This window comes from Pteronotus mesoamericanus, unplaced genomic scaffold (genome assembly GCF_021234165.1).
Source record: "Pteronotus mesoamericanus isolate MK-2021 breed Mesoamerican mustached bat unplaced genomic scaffold, CSHL_Meso_final contig_98, whole genome shotgun sequence".
In the NCBI taxonomy this organism is placed as follows: domain Eukaryota; kingdom Metazoa; phylum Chordata; class Mammalia; order Chiroptera; family Mormoopidae; genus Pteronotus; species Pteronotus mesoamericanus.
Window position 1 is genome coordinate 1,029,932 of NW_026555295.1, and position 19,679 is coordinate 1,049,610.

Sequence of the window (19,679 nt, forward strand, 5' to 3'; positions counted from 1 at the left end):
GAGCAGTTGGATACCCACTGGCAAAAAAATATTCTTTGACCCAAATAAATCTCACATTTTATACAAATACTAACTCAAAATGGATCACAGCTTTTAATGTAAAATGTAAAACTACTAAACTTTTATTTTTTTATCCTCACCTGAAGACATCTTTTCATTGCTTTTAGAGAGAGAGGAAGGGAGAGAGCAAAACATCGATGCAAAAGAGAAGCCTAGATTGGTTGCCTTCTATACACACCTGGACCTGGAATCAAACCCACAACCTATGTATGTGCCCTGAATGGGAATCAAACCCACAAGCTTTCAGTTATGAGATGATGTGCCAACCAACTAAGTCACATCACACAGGGCCTATTAAACTTTTAGAAAAAACAGGAGGAAATGTTTAGGGTTTAGAGCTAGACTAAAAGTTCTTCAAATTAATACCAAAAGCACAATTCATAAAAGGAAACATTGATTAATTAGAGTTCATCAAAGTTAAAAATTTCTGCTCTGCAAAAGACCTTGTTAAAAGGAAGAAATGACATGCTACAGAGTAGGAGGAAACATTTGCAAACCACATGTCTGACTCAGGTCTAGTATGTAGAGTATATAAAGAATCCGAAACTAGAAAATGGACAAAAGACATGAGGAGACATTTCAACAAAAGGGATATACAGATAGCAAGTAATTATATGAAAAAGATGTTCAACATCATTAACCATTAGGGTAGCTCAAACTAAAACCACAGTGAGATATCATTATATAACTATTGGTACGGTTAAAATAAAAAATAGTAACAAATACCAATACTGGCAACAATGCCAAGAAGCTGGATCACTTATACTTTGCTGATGGGAATGTAAAATGGAACAGTCACTCAGAAAAACATTTTGGCAGTTTCTTTTTCTTTTTTTAAGATTTTATTTATTTTTAGAGAGAGGGGAAGAGAATGAGAAAGAGAGGGAGCAAAACATCAATTGGTTGACTGTCATATATGCCCCAACCAGGAACCAAACCCATGACCCAGGAATGTGCTCTGACTGGGAATTGAACTGGTGACCTTCTACTTTGCAGGACAATGCCCAGCCAACTGAGCCACACTGTTCAAGGCAATTTTGGCAGTTAAAAAAAACAGACAGACAAACCATGCAACTACCATACAACCCAGCAATAGCACTTTGGCATTTATTTATCCTAGAGAAATGAAAACTTTGTTTACACAAAAATTTATGCACTAATGTTCCTAGCACCTGTATTTATAATAGCCACACCTAAAGCAGCTTAAATGTTCTTCAACAGTTATTTAAACTATGGTACATCCATATTGTGGAAGACTATCCCGCAATGAAAAGAACTGAATTATTGATACATGCAACAACCTAGGTGGATCTCCATACCGTTGTGCAAAATGAAAAAAAAACAATTCCAAAAAGTTACATACCAGATGATTCCATATATATAACATTCTTGAACTGATAAAATATAGACATGGTGAACAAATTAATGCCCCAAGTTATGGAAGAAGTACAAGAGGGAAGTAGGTATGGGTATAAAAGGGCAACACAAGGGATCCTCGTGGTAATGGAAATGCTCTGTATCTAGACTGTATCAATGCCAGTATCTTGGTTTTGATATTTTACTGTAGTTCTGAAAGATGTTACCATTAGGGAAAAATAGATAAAGGATACAAGGGGCCTCTCACTATTTTTTCTTACAACTACATGAGTCTACAATTATGAAAAGTTTAATTACAAAATTTCTGCAAATGAATTCCACAAAGTATCAGGATACAAAGTCAACACACAAAGATCAGTTTTCTGTACACAATGAATATATGAAAAGGAAATTACAAGAACAATTCCATTTACAATAACGTCCAAAAGAAAAGAGTACTTAGGAATTAGGTGAAAATTTACATAATGAAGACTACAAAACATTTCTGAAAGGAATTAAAGAAGACATAAATAAATGAATACATATTCATGTTCATAGCTTGCAAGACTTACTATTGTTAAAGTGTCAATACTGCCCCAAATGATCTGCATATTCAATGCAGTCTTTCTCAAGATGTCAATGACGTTTTTTGCAGATATAGAAAAAACACATCTTAAAATTCATGTGGAATCTCAAGGGACCCTGAAGAGCCAAAATAGTCTTGAAAATGAAAAACAAAACTGGAGGATTTATACTTCCTAATTTCAAAATGTACTACAAAGCTACAGTAATCAAAAGTATGGTTTTGGCATAAAGACAAACATATAGACAACATAAAGATGAGCATTCTGTATACCCATAGAATAGAATAGAGAAATAAACATTTGCATATATGATCAAATGACTTTTTTAAAAATCCTCACCCAAGGATATGTTTTTATTGGTTTTAGAGAGAGGAATGGGTTGACGGGGCGGGGGGAGAAACGTTGATGTGAGAAAGAAATATCCATTGGTTGCCTCCTATATGCACCCCAACCAGGGAATGAACTCACAACCTTTTTTAGTGTACAGGAACGTGCTCCAACCAACTTAGCCACCTGGCCAGGGCTATGGTCAAATAATTTTCAGTAAGGGTACCTTGTCAAAACGGAAAGGACAGTCTTTTCAACAAATGGTGCAGGGGAAACTGGATATTCATAATGCAAAGGATGAAGCTGGATCTCTACCTCACAGTATTTACAACATTTAACTCATAATATATCAAGGACCTAAATGTAAGACCTAAACATACAGGCCCTGGTTGGGTTGCTCAGTTGGTTAGAGCATTGTCCCAATACACCATGGTTGTGGGTTTGATCCCTGGTCAGGATACATATGTTTTTCTCTCTCTTTGCAAAAAAAAAAAAGAAAAAAAAAGTATCAATAAAATTTTTAAAATTTCAGGATAAAAAAAGAAAGAATTTTTTCAGGCAAGGGCACCTTTCTTTGGGGTCTTATCAGGCAGATTACATCACTAGTGTTGATCAGGAAATTCAAGATTGATTGGTTTAAATACATTCCTGAGAGGGACTGAAACTGTAATTATTTCTTGGTCCTTGTCCTGGGACAAACAAGTCCACCTTGGGCCTACTGGATTTTTTTTCCTTTTTTTTTTTTAAGGCTATAAAAAAAAATGAACTTTATATTGATAAAATTGACCCTGAAGAGGAGAGGGGAAAGGACTAATTTTGTCAGTAAATGATGCTGAAACAATCAGATATTATTATTTTAAAAAGAAAGAAAGATACAAAATTAGAAAAAAAAAAAAAAACAACCTAAAACTTGACCCAAACTCACACTATAAAATAAAATTAATTTCTGGTTGATTGTAGTTTTAAATATGAACAGCAAAAGAATAAAATTTGTGGGTGATACTGTAGTAGATATCTTCATAACCTTTTTATTGTTAAAGACTTTTAAAATGGGATCCAACTAATACTAACTGTAAAGAGAAAGATAAATTGGATTACATTAAAGTCAAAATATTCTGTCCATCAAAATGCACCATTAAAGCAGTATAAAAAAAAGGCACAGTGAGGGAGATGTTAATATTTGGAAAACTAATGAATAATACTCAACAGTTAGTATATAGAATATAGAAAGAATGCTTACAAGTCAATAAGAAAAAGGTAAATAACCTGAAAGAAAAATAGGGAAGAGACTTACACAGGACTTCACAAAAGAAGCTAGCCAAATAACTAATAAATAGGGAAATGCAAATTAAAACCTCAGTGAGATAATACACACTCACTAGAGTGGCTACAATCGAAGACTTAGAACAAGTGTTGGTAAGAATGTGGAGAAACAGGAACTATCTTAAGCTACTGGTGGAGTGTGTAGGGGAAGGAAATAATTTTCACTCTACCCTTCTAGGTTCTTGACTGAGTCCCCCAGTAACAAAAGACAGAATTACAAGAGAAAAACAAACAATGTTAGTTATGTATGCACGTAGCTGCAGAGAGGAGCCCCACAAAACTATGAGTCTCAAAGAAGTGACCAGAGCAGGGAGCTTCACACCTTTTAGACAAAACAAAAACAAAAACAAAAGCAAAAGACAAAAAAAAGAAAACCCCACAAATTTGTGAAGAATTAACAAGACAGAGGTGTTTGGGCTAAGGGTAGTAAATGGTGAAGAAATAACAAGGTTTGTTTATGTAGCCTTCTTGGCCCTTATATTCTCTGATTCTGGTGATAAGAATGCCTCCCTTTATTCTGGTACGGGGAGGTTACCTTTCACATGAGAAATTTATCTCTTGCTTTGAGGGAACAAGGATGGGAGCAGGGGTAGGTCAGAGTGACCGCAAACTTCTTCAGCTTAAGATCCTTATTTTGGGGTAGCATGTTCTGAACACCATCATCTGTAAATCTGTAGAAAGCACTTTGAAAAAATGATTTGGCATTATCTGCCAAAGTTAAAGATATTCATACTCAATGACCCAGCATTATTATTCCTTTAGTTTATATTAGGGAAATTAACTATCAGTTTTCCCCAAACCATGAGATTTTCTTTTTTCTTTTTTTAACAATTGACATACAGTATTTTATTAGTTTCAGGTGTACAACCCAGTGGTTCATATAACTTACAAAGTGATCATCCTGATAAATCTGGAACTCATCTAGCACTATATGTAGTTATTACAATGTTATTGACTATATTTCCTACGCTATGCTTTATGTCCTGTGACTATTTTGTAGCTACCAATTTGTGCTTCTTAATCCCTTCACTGTTTTCACCCATTCCCTCAATGCTCTGCACCTCTAGCAACCATCAAAATGTGTCTATAAGTCTGTTTCTGTGTATTTTGTTCTTTAGATTTTGCATATAACTACAATCATATGATATTTGTCTCTGACTTAATTTTACTCAGCACAATACCCTCTAGGCCCATCAATATTGTTGCAAGTGGCAAGATTTCACTCTTTTTTATCTCCAAGTCATATTCTGTTGTGTATATGTACCAACTCTTCTTTATCCATTTGTCTATTGATGGAAACTTAGATTGCTTCCATATCTTGGCTATCGTAAATAATGCTGCAATGAACATATTGTTTCATATGTCTTTTCAAATTATTGTTTTGAATTTCTTTGGATAAATACTCAGAAATGGAATTGCTGGGTCTGTCTTTGTTTCTTGTTATAGCCTTTGTTTTAAAGTGTACTTTGTCTGGTATAAGTATTGCTACCTCAGCTTGTTTGTTTCCATTTTCATGAAATCCCTTTTTTCATCCCTTTACTTTCAGCCTGTATGTGTCTTTCAATCTGAAGTGAGTTTCTTGTATACAGCATATGTAAGGGTCTTATTTTCTTATCCATTAAGTCACCCTGTGTCTTTTTTATTGGAGCATTCAATCCATTTTCATTTAAAGTAATTGTTGATAGATGTATATTTTTTACCATTTTACTGTTTGTATTTTATATCTTTTTTTCTCCTCTTTTTGTTAAGGAAGACCCTTTAACATTTCTTTAAACACTGGTTTGGTGATGGTGAACCTCATTAGCTTTTTCTTGTCTGGGAAGCTCTTTATCTGTCCTTCCATTCTAAATGATAGCTTTGCTCGGTAGAGTAATCTTGGTTGTAGGTCCTTGCTTTTCATCACTTTGAATATTTTGTGCCAATCCCTGATGGTTTGCAAAGCTTCTGTTCAGAAATCACAAACAATCCAGTGGGACCTCCCTTATGAATAACTAACTGATTTTCTGTTGCTGATTTTAAAACTCTGTCTTTAACCTTTCGCATTTTAATTAATGCCGCATCTTGGTGTGGGTCTCTTTGGGTTCATCTTGTTTGGAACTCTCTGTGTTTCCTGGACTTCTGGGAGTGCGTGCGTGCGTGCATGTGTGTGTGTGTGTGTGTGTGCGGGCACACACGCGCATGCCAAGTTAGGGAAGTTTTCTGTCATTTTTTCAAACAGGTTTCATATTTCTTGCTTCTCTCTTTTCCTTCTAGCACTCCCATGATGTGAAAGTCAATCTTGATTGACTTGATTGACTTGATTGACTTGATTGACTGGGATGCTTGAAGTTGTCCCAGAAGCCCGTTATATCATCATTTTTATTTTGATTATTTTGATTATTTTTTCTTTTTGCTATCTGATTGGATGTTTTCTGCTATCTTATCTTCCAAATCACTGATTTGATCCTCTGCTTTATTTAATATACTGTTGATTCCTTCTAGTGTATTCTTCATTTCAGTTATTGTATTCTTTATTTCCAACTGGTTCTTTTTAATGTTTTCTGTCTTTTATGTTTCCATCTCTTTGTTGAATTTCTCACTGAGTTGATTTATTCTTCCCTTAAATTCATTTAGCATCCTTATAATCAGTGTTTTGAACTCTGCATCTGATAGATTGCTTAGCTCCATTCTGTTTAGTTAATTTTCTGGAGTTTTGTCCTGTTCTTTCATTTGGGACATGTTTCTTTGTCTCCTCATTTTGGCTGCCTCTCTGTTTGTTTCTATGTATAGGATAGAGCTGCTACGTCTCCCAGTCTTGGTAGAGTTGCCTTATGTAGGTGTTCTGTGGTGGCCACTGGGCAGCATCCCTGGTCACCTAAGTATGCACTGTTTGTAGTTGAGCCTTGATTGCTGTTAACACATCAGTAAGAGGGATTGATCTCCAGGTGGATTGGCTGTGAAGACTGGTTGAGATTACAGCAGAGGAGCAAGAGTTTCTACTGCCATGCTCTGGTGACCAAGTCATCCTCTTGAATGTGTTGCTCATGGAGTTGTGCTCTGGTATGGTCTGAAGCTATCAACTGGGAATCCTGGTAATGGAACCAACCTGGCACAAGCTACAAAGCAATATGCATATGGTTGCTACTTGCGCTGAGCTTGAGGGTCTCCAGGGGAGGCTGCACTGCAACCAAGGCTGGCTACCACTAGTGCTGGGCTAGGGGCTGCTTAGTAAAGCACAACCAGCATGTGGAGGCCAGATGCTGTTTGTTTGGGGTTTGTGGATGTTTGAGAGATTTTAGAAAAGTTTGCAGATGAGTCAAGACAGGCCATTTCTTGGAAAACCACTGGAAATAGCTTGGGTAGGCCAGCAAGTTGGGTGGGGCAGAGTCTCAAGGAATCACCAGGGCAAGTGAACAGCATTAGCCAGGTTGATGGAGACTCAGATATGTTGCCTGTGTGCATCTGCAGGGGGAGGACACAGCAAAGGAACAATGGCCTCTGCCAGCAGTTCTGTGAGGGAGAAAGCTGCTCATCCAGATCTCAACTTGAAACCAGACAGTTCAATTTCTTCTGTATATCCCTGGAGCCTTTTGAGCTGCTACCCAGCTCTGGAGTGCAGAGCAAGTGAGTCTAAGTACGTCCATTTGCAGGCCTTGATAGGGGTCCTCAAGTTAAAGATTTAGCGTTAGTTATAGCTGCTAGGCTTAAGTGATTAATGCATATGGAAGGCTGTTGTTCTCAGAACTGGAATACATGACCTACATGATTCCGGGACGTCAACAAGCTATTCGGCCTTTGTTGTCCAGGAAGTCTGCAAGTGATCAGATGGTATCTGAGCCACTGTGTTCCAGGGCAGGAACATCTGTAATGCAGAGAGAGAATTGTTGATCAGTAGATAAAGAAACACTAGGAAAATTGCTACTGTACTGCAACTCTTATTGCATTAACCTTTCTTTAAATATATTTTATTGATTATGCTATTAAGGTTGTCCCAATTTTTCCCACTTTGCCACCCTCCACTCAGCATTCTCCATTCCCTCTGGCAATCCCCCCCCACCAACCTTAGTTTATGTCCATGGGTCATGCATATAAGTTCTTTTGCTACGCCATTTTCTATATTGTTCTTAACACCCTCCTGCCTGTTTTGCCAATTTGTACTTATTAATCCCTGCACCTTTGCCCCCATTCCCCCCGTTTGCCTTCCCAACTGGCAACCATCCAAATGATCTCCATATCTATAATTCTGTTTCTGTGTTGCTTGTTTGCTTAGTTTGTTTTTTAGATTCAGTTGTTGATCATTGTGAATTTATTGCCACTTTAATGTTCATAGTTTTGATCTTCTTTTTCTTAAATAAGTCACTTTAACATTTCATGTAATAATGGCTTGGTGATGATGAACTCCTTTAGCTTTACCTTGTCTGGGGAACATTTTATCTGCCCTTCCATTCTAATGATACCTTTGCTGGATACAGTAATCTAAGTTGTAGTTCCTTGGTTTTCATCACTTTGAATATCTCTTACCAGTCCCTTCTTTCCTGCAAAGTTTCTTTTGAGAAATTAGCTGACAGTCTTATGGGAACTCCTTTGTAGGTAACTATCTGCTTTTTTTCTTGCTGCTCTTCAGATTCTCTCCTTATCTTTAACATTTGGTATTTTAATTATGATGTGTGTTGGTGTGGTCCTCTTTGGATCCCTCTTGTTTGGGACTGTCTGTGATTCCTGGACTTGTATGTCTATTTCTTTTACAAAATTAGAGAAGTCTTCTTTCATAATTTTTTCAAAAAATTTCTTGCTCTTTTTCTTCTCCTTCTTGCTCTTTCTCTTCTCCTTCTGGAACCCCTATGATTGTTGATCATAGTGTCGAATGTTGATACGCTTGAAGTTGTCCCAAAGGCTCCTTAGCCTATCCTTTTTTTATGGAAACTTTTTTCTTTTTGCTGTTTTGACTGAATGCTTTTTTTGCTTCCTTATGTTCCAAATCGTTATTTAATTCTCAGCTTCATCCACTAGACTGTTGGTTCGCTGTAATTTTTTCTTTTTTTTTCACTTAGTGTAACCTTCATTTCTGCCTGGGTCTTTTTTTATGTTGTTCAAGTACCTCGTGAGTTCCTTGAGCACTCTAATAACCAGTGTTTTGAACTCTGCATCTGATAGATTGCTTAGCTCCATTTTGTTTAGTTCTTTTTCTGGAGGTTTGTTCTGTTCTTTCATTTGGGCCATATTTCTTTGTCTCCTCATTTTGGCAACCTCCCTGTTTGTTTCTGTGTATTAGGTAGAGCTGCTTTGACTCCCTGTTTCAGTAGCATGGCCTAATGTAGAAAAGCCACTATTAACTGCTTGACTGGGCCCATTAGTTTGGTGGAATGGAGCCTTAGGTAATCACCAGGGTGGGGCAACTTGTGTGAACCAGCTTGATGGAGTCTCAGGTAATGGTGCCACCACACTGTGTGTCTCTATTGGGGCGGGCTCAGAAAAGGAACTATGGCTGCTGCCTGGCTTCTAGAGTTTTGTCTGGGAAGAAGCTTTCCCCTAGCATGTGCCCTGGTGCCAGACACTTCAGTCCCTCCCATATACCACTGGTGCCCTTCAAACCACTGCTTCGTTTTTGGAGCCCAGAGGGAGCGAGTCTGAGTACGTCCTAAGTCTATTGTGGACCCTTTAGGAGGAGACACTGAAGAATCCTTCAGTTTCTTCTGCCACTCCAACCCCTATTGGTTTATACAGCCAGAAGCTATGGGGACTTATCTTCTTGTTTCTGGAACCCTGGGCTGGGTGGTCTGGTGCAGGGGCTGGGGATATCCTTCACTCCTGAGATATCCCTCTCAATTTCTATCTACAACACATGGGTACAAGATTAGACTGTTCTGCCTCTTTGCTTTTCCATTTCCGCATCTTTGCTTCACTGAGCCTTCATGTCTCCACCCCTCCTATCCATCTGAATGAATGTGACCTCTTTAGTTCCTTGGTTGTTGGATTTCCCTATAGCTCAATTTCTGACAGTTCTGAGCAATAGTTGTCTTGTAGTTCAGTTGCAGTTTTTGCTGTGGTTGTGTGAGGAGGCAAGCCGTTTACCTATGCCTCTATCTTAATCAGGAGTCATGATTAACCTTTTCCAAACCCTTACCTACTCTTTTCTTCCCCTTATAAAAAGGTTGGCTTGAGATGAGATGTTAAGATGGCTTTTAGGGTACATAACCTGCCGTCTTCTCATGTTGCCTGCATCTCAATAAACCTCCATAAAGATTCAATCCTTGTCTCTACTTACTGGTTCTGGTAGTGACAGGCAGCATAAATGCCAAATTCCCCAGTCTCAGCCCTTTAAGAGGAATGCCTGGGATTCCAGAAGCCCTCCATTTCATTTAACCACAATATCCACTTGTTTTCACAGCCAGAAGTTATGCGGACTTCTTGGTGCTGGAACCCTTTGCTAAGAAGCCTGGTATGGGGCTGAGACTCCTCACTCCTCAAGTGGGACCTGTGCAACTGGGATACCTATCCCTCCTGATTTTTAACCTCCACACGTGGGTGTGGGACCAGCCCATTCAGCATCTCTGCCTCTCCTTCCAGTTTTGGCATGGCCTTTTCTATTTATCCTTAGTTGTAGGACTTCTGTACGGCTAGACTTCAGACAGTTCTCAGTGACGGATGTTAGGCAGTTTAGCTGTAATTTTGATGTGGTCATGGGAGGTGTGAGTCCTGCTTTTACCAACTCTGCCATCTGGACAGGAAGCCATGGCCATGGGGCTTTGAGTGCTAAAACTGGGAGAGTGTTAGGCCAACTGGGACATTTGGTGTCCTCATGTGTACTCAGAAACATGTACACGTTCAGCAGGAAATGCACATGAAAATGTTCATAGTATAATTATTTATAATAGCTCCAAGTTGGAAACAACCTAGATAATAGAGCAGATAAATTATAGTATGTTCAAATATGGAATATTATACAGCAATAAAAATGAACAGTGAAAATATATCCATATAGGTGAATTTCACAAACATAACATTGAGTAAAAAGAAGCTATATTCAAGAAAATACAAGCTGTTTATATAAAGTTCAAAAACAGAAACTAAAATGTTTAGTAATACAAGATTTGATGGTAAAACTATAATGAAAAAGGAGTATTATCATAACAGGCCTACAATAGTGGACTTTTGAAGGGGAGGGGAATAGGAGACATTATTGAGAGGGGGCATAATACGTTCTTCTTAATGTTTAATTTCTTGATTTAGGGGAGAGTTATACAAATATTTATTCTTTCATGAATTACCGAGTTACACATTTTTGTTTTGTTTTTTCCCCTGTATATATGTCATATTTTTCAAGGAGTACCCCTTCCTCCGTCCCACTATTTATCCCTCCTTTCCTTCTTTTTCTTCTTGCTCCCTTCCTCCTTTCCTTCTGAGACTTAGCTCTGCTGGGGAATTATTAGAGATCAACAATAAAATTATTGCTCACCAGGAATACTATGGTAGTATCCTCTCACTGGTATCCTCCATAAACTATTGCAGACCTTCAAGCCATTGTCTACAATGAATGGTATCTGGCAATTATCAGCCAGAATGACCCTTTCAAAATGTATATCTGAGTATGATACCCTGACTTAAAATTCTTCTGCAAAGACTGGCTAAGTAAATGCTAGGGTATCTCTATGAAATCAAATATTCTACAGTAGTTAAAAAAAATGAGATAGATTTTTTTGTACTGAGTAAGCTCAAAGAATTATTATTAGTAGTAGTAGTAGTAATAAACAAGTTTTATAAGTCAAAACTGCATATTTAAAATGGGTAGAGGAGAAAATAAATTAAGAAAAAACCCCAACCAAAACAGAGAGAAAAAAAAAGAAAAAATTGGTACAGGAGGGGATATGAGAGAATGAGTGAAAAAAGGTGAAAATGATTAAGATATACCACTTGCCAGTTTTAAAAATAATCACAGGCATGTAAAGTACAGCACTGGGAATATAGTCAATAATATTGTAATAACTATGTGTGGTGTCAGATGGGTACTAGATTTATTGGCTCATTGGGGTGATCCCTTTTAAGGTGTATAAATGTCTCATTGTGTTGAAACTAATATATGTCAACTGTAATTGAAAAATAAATTTTAAAAACTGGGTAGAGGAATAGATACAATGGAATTTCAAAAATAATCATTTAAGTTAGTAAAAATCAATTAATTCATGGAGGTAAAAAGAAGGGAAATATATATATTATTAAACAAGGGCAGGGGACTACCACCATCCCTTTCCCCACTTTGTGAGTATATAATCTATCCTATAACAACAATCTGTGGATATAGTGTGTGAATAGTTTTAAGAGTTTTATTGACCATTTATAAAGAAGAGTTATGTGTGATTCAGGAGGCCTGATAAGTGAACAGTAGTGGTTTTCTTACCAACTGTGCAGGACTATATGTTCTAAGAGAGTGTCTCACACATTGCAGGATTTTTTAGTGTATCTGGCCCTCAACCACTATATGCCAGTTGTCCCTGAATTACTGGGTCAACCAAAGAATCACTCCTACAGATCTTCAAACATTACTGGGTGGAACAGGGGTTAGAAGAAACTGTGTCAAGTTGAGGACCCTAGAGAAAAAAAGAAGAAATAATAAAAAGTCACAGAGAAAGCCGAGTGAAGAATTAGAGAAACTGGTAACTTTGTCTTTGGGATTGGTTGAACATAACTGTGTATGCTGTATTTGAGTACAGACTTTAATGACTTTACAAAGATTATTTTGAGCATAAGCAAGGCATAGAGGCAGGCAAGGTGGTTGCACTTACGTTCTATCTGGAATTTAAGTTGGGCTCACAGTTCCCAACACCAGGGAGCCACGAGGAAGTGGACTTGTGTCTAAAGGACTCATCAGTCTTCCCCTCTGACCCACACCCTGAAGTGTTTGCCTGGGACCTGCACTGGCCTTGTCTCCAGTGCCAGCATTTTCTTCCTCCCTCCCAGAGGAGCGGAAGAAGAAATACCTTTGAGAGGGGAGACCAGCCCTGAGGTAAGGAAAATAGGATAGTAACTAAAGAATTCTGATTTGGTGCAGTGTGTCACTGGTTAGACTACGGAAACTCAGAATGAATTTGGCATAAAGAGCTGTCTTCAGACTGTACCAGCTGTGAAAAGTCACACAGACTTCCTCTGAGCAGGGGCTTGGTGGAACAGCTTGCCTTAGAAAGATTTTAGGTATGACCAGCCTTGGTTTAGTACTTCAGTAAGAGACTGGATTGTGCCCAGTTTTAGTCACCACACTTAAAAAAAAAGGTATAGATAAATTCATCAGTCCATAGAAGGTGATCAAAATCACTTAAAAGCAGGCAAAGTATCAACCCTAAAATTGGCGTTGAAATTTATTCTGCAGCCCAGGCCAGAGGCACTTCAAGTTTTTAGTAGCAATACTATAAAAGACCACAAGATGGCAAAAGAACTCTAAAATACCTTTTGTCTTTTTTAAATCTAGACTGGGAGAGAGCAGGTGTTTCCTTGTAAAACAAGGAAAATAAAGTTTAAGAAAGTCTATATTTCAAAACATATGGAATGATTAAAACACTTGCTTTGGCAAATTTTTGCAATGCTTAGTTACTGGTTAGGCAAAGGATTTTGTACATGTTAAAGAGCAATATTGCAGTATCTCTTATGTGTGAAATTAAAAAAAAAAAAAAAAACCCTCCTCAAACCCATAGAAACGGAGTAGAAAAGTAGTTGTCAGGACTGAGGGGTTGAGGAAATAAATAAAGGTTGGTAACAGGTAGAAACTTTCAACTATCAGATGAATAAGGTAGGGGGAGAGAATGTAAAACATAGTGATAACACAGTAGTAGATAATTGAAGTTTTATAGATTTAATATAATACTTCAAGTATCCAAGAGATATTGTGTATATTTGTATGATACATGTATAATAAAATAATAAGTATGACATTAATGCCATGTACTTCCCACTCAGTTGAAGTCAGAGAATGTAAATAATACTTTTGAAGCCCCTTATACTCCTACTTATCCCATGCTACTCCCTGAACTTCCCATTCTGACTTTTTGATTTCTCAATCTCTAACATTAAAAGGTATTTTCCCATTTATGTACATATTTGTGTACAATATTTTGCTTAGATTTGCATGTTTGAAAACTTTACATTAATAGAATCATGATATAGGTATTCTTCTGCAACTTGATTTTTTTAAGTCAACATATTTCTACATTCATACATGTAGATATATTTAGCTGGAGTTCATTTATTTTATTACTCTAGAGTGGACCACTATGTGAATATATCATTTATTTTCCCTTCTGTCAATGAAAAATGGTATTAAAATCAAGAAGACTTTTAATTTTGCTATTAAAAAATCTGCTGCTATGAACATTTTGTACCTATGCCCTGGTACACATGCTCATGAGTAAATTTTTTAGGCTACATGTCTAGGAGAGTAGTACTGGAAACTACTAGTTTTCCAAGGTGATTATTATCCATGTGCCTTATTGTCAGCAGTATTACAAGGGTTAGGGGTTAGTGTTACTCCATATCCCCACCGACATTTGGCTCTTTAGGTTTTGCCTGGTAGGTGCAAAATGGTCAGGCCTCCTTAGTGTTACTCAGGACCTTTGCACTTATTCTTTCCTCCGCCTGGAATGTTCTCCACCCCCCCATCCCCCTACCGCCCCGGATATCCCCATGGTTTGCTCTTTTACCTTCCTCAGGCCTTTACTCAATTGTCAGGTTCTCCTCTGAGGCATTCCCAGTCCATCCCTTTTAAAATTGGACGTGCCTCGTCCACTGCCTATCCACCTTCATTGCTTCATTTTTCTCCAGTGCTCTTAATACCACTGCTTTTTCCTACTGGAATGAACCTAAACTCCACCAGGGCAGGGATTTTGTATGTCTTGTTCACTGTTGCATCCCTGCAGTTTAGAGCAGTACCTTGCACATAGCATGCTTTAATAAATCTTTGTCAACTGAAAGGAATGAGTCTCATAGAGGTTTCAATTGCATTTTCTAAACAATTAGATTGAGCAGATGTCTGTGGACTAGGTAGGGACCTATGAACTGCCTTGTCAAATCTTTTGTTAATTTTTCTATCAGGTTGTTTAGTAATTAACTGATATTCAGGAATTCTTTATAAATTCAGGTATAAACCTTTCTTAATTACTTGTGTGATAAATATTATTCCACTTTGTGATTTAATTTTTAATCTTTTTTAATGTTGGTCTTTTGATAAACATTTTTATTGAATTTATTGGGTTAATAAAATTATACAGGTTTAAGGTGTGCAATTACATAATACAGGATCTGTATATTGCATTGTGTGTTCACCATCCCAACTCATGTCTCTTTTTTATCCATTATTTGGATAACGTCACCATTTATCCCCCCTTTGCCCTCTCCTACTTCTCCCCACCCCCATTTCCCTCTGGTAATGACCATACTGTTGTCTGTCTGTGAGGTGTTTTGTTTTGTTTTTTTTTGCTTAATCTCTTCACCTTTTTCACCCAGCCTCGCTACCTCCTCCACTCTGACAGATATGCATCTGTGTCTATATCGTTTGTCAAATTACTTTGTTCATTAGATTCTTATATAAGTGAAATCATATGGTATTCGTCTTTCTCTGACTAGCATATTTTGCTTAGCATAATATTCTCCAGATTCACCCATGCTGTCATAGAAAGTAAGATTTCCTTCTTTTTTTACAGCTGAGTAGTGTTCCATTATGTAAATATACCACAACTTTTTTATTTGCTTATCTACTGATGGGCACTTGGGCTGCTTCCAAATCTTGGCTGTTGGAAATAACGCTGCAATGAATATAGGGGTGTATATATTAGTATTCTTTCAAATTAGTGTTTAAGGTTTCCTAGGATAAATTCCCAGAAGTGGAGTCACTGGGTCATAAAGCAATTCCATTTTTGATATTTTGAGGCAACTCCATACTGTGGAGTTTCCACGGTGACTGCACCAATCTGCATTCCCACAAACTGCACTGGAGTTCCCTTTTCTCTACATCCTTGCCAGCACTTGTTGTTTGTTGATTTATTGATGATAGACATTCTGACAGGTGTGAGATGATATCCCATTGTGGTTTTAATTTGCTTTTTTCTGAAAATTAGTGACATTGAAGCATCTTTTCATACATCTGTTGGCCTCTTTGGAGAAGTGTGTATTTAGGCTCTTTGCCTATTTTTAATTTGATTATTTGGTTTTTGGTGTGAAGCTTTTGTTCCTTTATTTTCATTGTTGACACTATTGCAGATGTCCCCATTCCCCGTCCCCCATCCCCTTGCTTGCCTCCACCCAGCCCTCCCCGGTCCCCCATCCTCTCTGGCCATCACCGCACTGTTGTCTGTTTCTGTGAGTTATGCATATACGTTCTTTGGCTAATTCCTTTGTTTTCTTTCAGCTCCCCCACCCCCTTCTCTCTGACAGCTGTCATTTCGTTCCATATTTTAAGATTTATAAGTTCTTTATAAATTTTATATATTGATACCTTATCAGATATATCAGTGAATATGTTCTTTCTTTCAGTGGGTTGCCTTTTGCCTTTTTATTTTGTTGATGGTTTCCTTTGCTGTGCAAAACTAGTTTGATGTAATCCTATTTGTTTATTTTTCTTTTGTTTCCCTTGCCTGAGGAGATATATCAGAAAAAATATTGCTACAAGAAATGTCCAAGATTTTATTGTCTATAATTTCTTCTAGAATGTTTATGCTTTTGAGTCTAACATTTAAGTCTTTAATCCATTTTGAGTTTATTCTTGTGTATGGTATAAGAAGGTGGTCTAGTTTCATTTTTTGCACATATCTGTCCAGTTCTTTCAATATCATTTATTTAATAGACTATCTTTACCCCATTGTTTCTTCTTGCCTCCTTTGTCAAACACTAATTGACCATAAAGATGTGGGTTTATTTCTGGGCTCTCTATTCTGTTCCATTGGTCTATATACCCATTTGTGTGCCAGTACCATGCTGTTTTGATTACTATAGCCCGTAGTATATTTTTATACCAGTGTAGTGTGATTTTTACAACTTTGTTCTTCTTTCCCAAGATTGTTGTGGCTATTTGGGGTCTTTTGTGATTTCATATAAATTTTTGGAATATTTGTTCTAGTTCTCTGATGTATGCCATTGGTATCTTGATAGGAATTGCATTGAATCTATAGATTGCTTTGGGCAGTATGGACATTTTAATGATGTTAATTCTCCCAGTCCATGAACATGGTATATGCTTCCACTCATTTGTTTCTTCTTCAGTTTCTTCACTGTCTTATAATTTTCCAAATACAGGTCTTTTTCATCCTTGGTTAAAAATATTCCACAGTATTTTATTTTTTTGATGCAATTATAAATGGGATTGTTTTCTTAGTTTCCCTTTCTTATATTTAATTATTGGTGTTTAGAAATGAAACTGATTTCTGGATATTAATTCTGTATCCTGTTACTTTACTGAATTTACTTATCAGTTCTAGTAGTTTTTTGGTGGAATCTTTAGGGTCCTCTGCATACAGTATTATGTCTTATGTAAATAATGACAGTTTTACTTCTTCCTTTCCCATTTAGATGCCTTTTATTTCTTCATCTTACCTGATTGCTGTGGAGAGGATTTCCAGTACTATGTTGAATAAGAGTGGTGAAAGCAGACATCCCTCTCTTGTTCCTGATCTTAAGGAAAAAGCTTTCAGTTTTTGCCTATTGAGTATGATATTGGCTGTGGGTTTATCATATATGGGCTTTATTATGTTGAGGTATGTTTCCTCTAGTCCCACTTTGCTGAGAGGTTGTTTGTTGTTGTTGTTTTTTTTTTTATCATGAACGGGTGCTGGATTTTTCAAATGCTTTTCCTGCATCTATTAATGTGATCATGTTGGCTTTTAACCTTCATTTTGTTTATGTGGTGTATCATGTTTATTGGTTTGCAGATATTGTACCAACCTTGCATGCCTGGAATAAATCCCACCTTTTCGTGATATATGATCTTTTTAATGTACATGGATCTGGCTTGCTAATATTTTGTTGAGGATTTTAGCATCTACGTTCACAGGAGGTATTGACCTATACCTTTCTTCCTTTGTAGTGTCTTTATTTGGTTTTGGAATTAGGATAATTCTGGCCTCATAAAATGAGTTTGGAAGGCTTCCTGCCTCTTGAATTTATTTTGGGAATAGTTTAAGAAGCATAGGTGTTAGTCCTTTTTAGTATGTTTGGTAAAATTCACTTGTGAAGCCATCTAGTACAGGACTTTTGTTTGTTGGGAGTTTTTTGACTACGGCTTCAGTTTTACTAGTTGTAATCTGATTCTTCCTGATTCAGTTTTGCAAGATTGTATCTTTCTAGAAATTTATCCATTTTGTTCAGATTGTCAAACTTGTTGCCATATAGTTGTTTGTAATCTTTTCCTACAATCCTTTACATTTCTGTGGAGTCAGTTGTTACTTCTCTTTCATTTCTGATTTTATTTATTTGAGTCCTCTCTCTTTATTTCTTTATGAGTCTGGTGAAAAGTTTGTTAATCTTGTTTATCTTTTCAAAGAACCAGGTCTTGGTTTCATCAACCTTCCGTATTGTTTTTTAGACTCTATTTTGTTTATTTCTTTTTTTTTATTTACTTTTAAAAATAGATTTTATTTACTTATTTTAGAGAGGGAAGGGAGGGGAAAAGAACATGAGAACCATTGACGTGTGATAGAAACATTCACCAGTTGGCTCCCGTTTACTTCTTGACCAGGAACTAAATCAACCTGCAAGCCAACCATGTGCCCCAAATGGGAATCCTTCCAGTTGCCAGAGGACCCCAAACCAGCTGAGCCACACCAGTCAGGGCTGTTATTTGCTTTTCAGTTAAGTTTAAATCCTCAAGGGGTACGGCATTACACGGATTCTGTGTTCAATGGCCTTAGCAGGAAGGTTGCTTCGGAATTTAGCGCGGATCATGCCACTGTTGCCATGAGCACCAGTTACCTTTCCCCAGATGACTCTGGTTTTGTTTGGTTTACCACTAGGTGTCACTGTGCTGTTCTTTGCTTTGTACACAGAAGCACATCTCTTGCCCAGATAGAATTCAGTTTCACCTCAAGCATAAACACCTTCAATTTTAAGAAGAGCTGTGTGTTCCCTCTGGTTCCGGAGACTCCATTTATAGCCAGCAAAAATGGCCTTGGACCACAGCCTTCCAGACATACTTGTCGTTGTAGAAGTCCCATTCTCAGCAGGCTCCACAGGCTTCAAGATGGCGGAAAAGCTATTTTGTTTATTTCTGCTCTGATTCTTTATTGTTTTTATTTTTATTTTTATTTTTAAATTTAATCTTCATTGTATTTTTTTCCATTACCATTTAGTCCCCTTATTATTTCCTTCCTTCTACTCACTTTGGGTTTTGTTTGTTGTTCTTTTTGTCATTTTTTTAAGTGTAAATATAGATTGTTTATTTGAGATTTTTCTTGTTTCTAGAGACAGCTTGTAATGCTATAAATTCCCCTCTTAGGACTGCTTTTGCTGTGTCCCATAGATTTTAGGTTATGTTCTCATTTTCATTTGTTTCAAGGTATCTTTTGATTTCTTCTTGAATGTCATTGTTGATGCTTTCATTGTTTAGTAACATGTTATTTAGCCTCCATGTCTTTGTGTATTTTTCAGTTTTTTTCTTTGTGATTAATTTTTAGTTTCAAACCATTATGGTCACAGAAGATGCCTGATATGATTTTAATATTCTGAAATTTATTGGGACTTGTTTTGTGTCCTAGCATGTGGTCTGTCATAGAAAATATTCCATGTGCACTTGAAAAGAATGTATATCCTGCTGCTTTGGGATGAAATGCTCTGAAGTTATTAATTAAATCTATCTGATCTAGTGTGTTGTTTAAGGCCACCATTTCCTTGTTGATCTTCGGCCTGGAAGATCTATCCATTGACGTCAATGGGGTGTTAAAAATCCCCTGCTATGGCTGTATTACTGTCAATCTCTCTTTATGTCCATTACGGTTTGCCTTATATATTTAGGTGCTCCTATGTTTTGTGCATAGATGTTTACAAGGGTTATGTACTCTTGTTTGATTGTTCCCTTTATCA

The 19,679-nt window shown here is 37.0% G+C and overlaps 1 protein-coding gene and 1 pseudogene across 3 annotated transcripts in view; one reads left to right on the top strand and one right to left on the bottom strand.

Moving 5' to 3' along the window:
• ZNF638 (zinc finger protein 638) overlaps window positions 1-19,679 on the top strand; it is a 137,659-nt gene that overhangs the window by 18,503 nt on the left and 99,477 nt on the right. The window lies entirely within an intron of this gene.
• LOC129081315 (60S ribosomal protein L35a-like) lies at window positions 18,459-18,800 on the bottom strand (annotated as a pseudogene).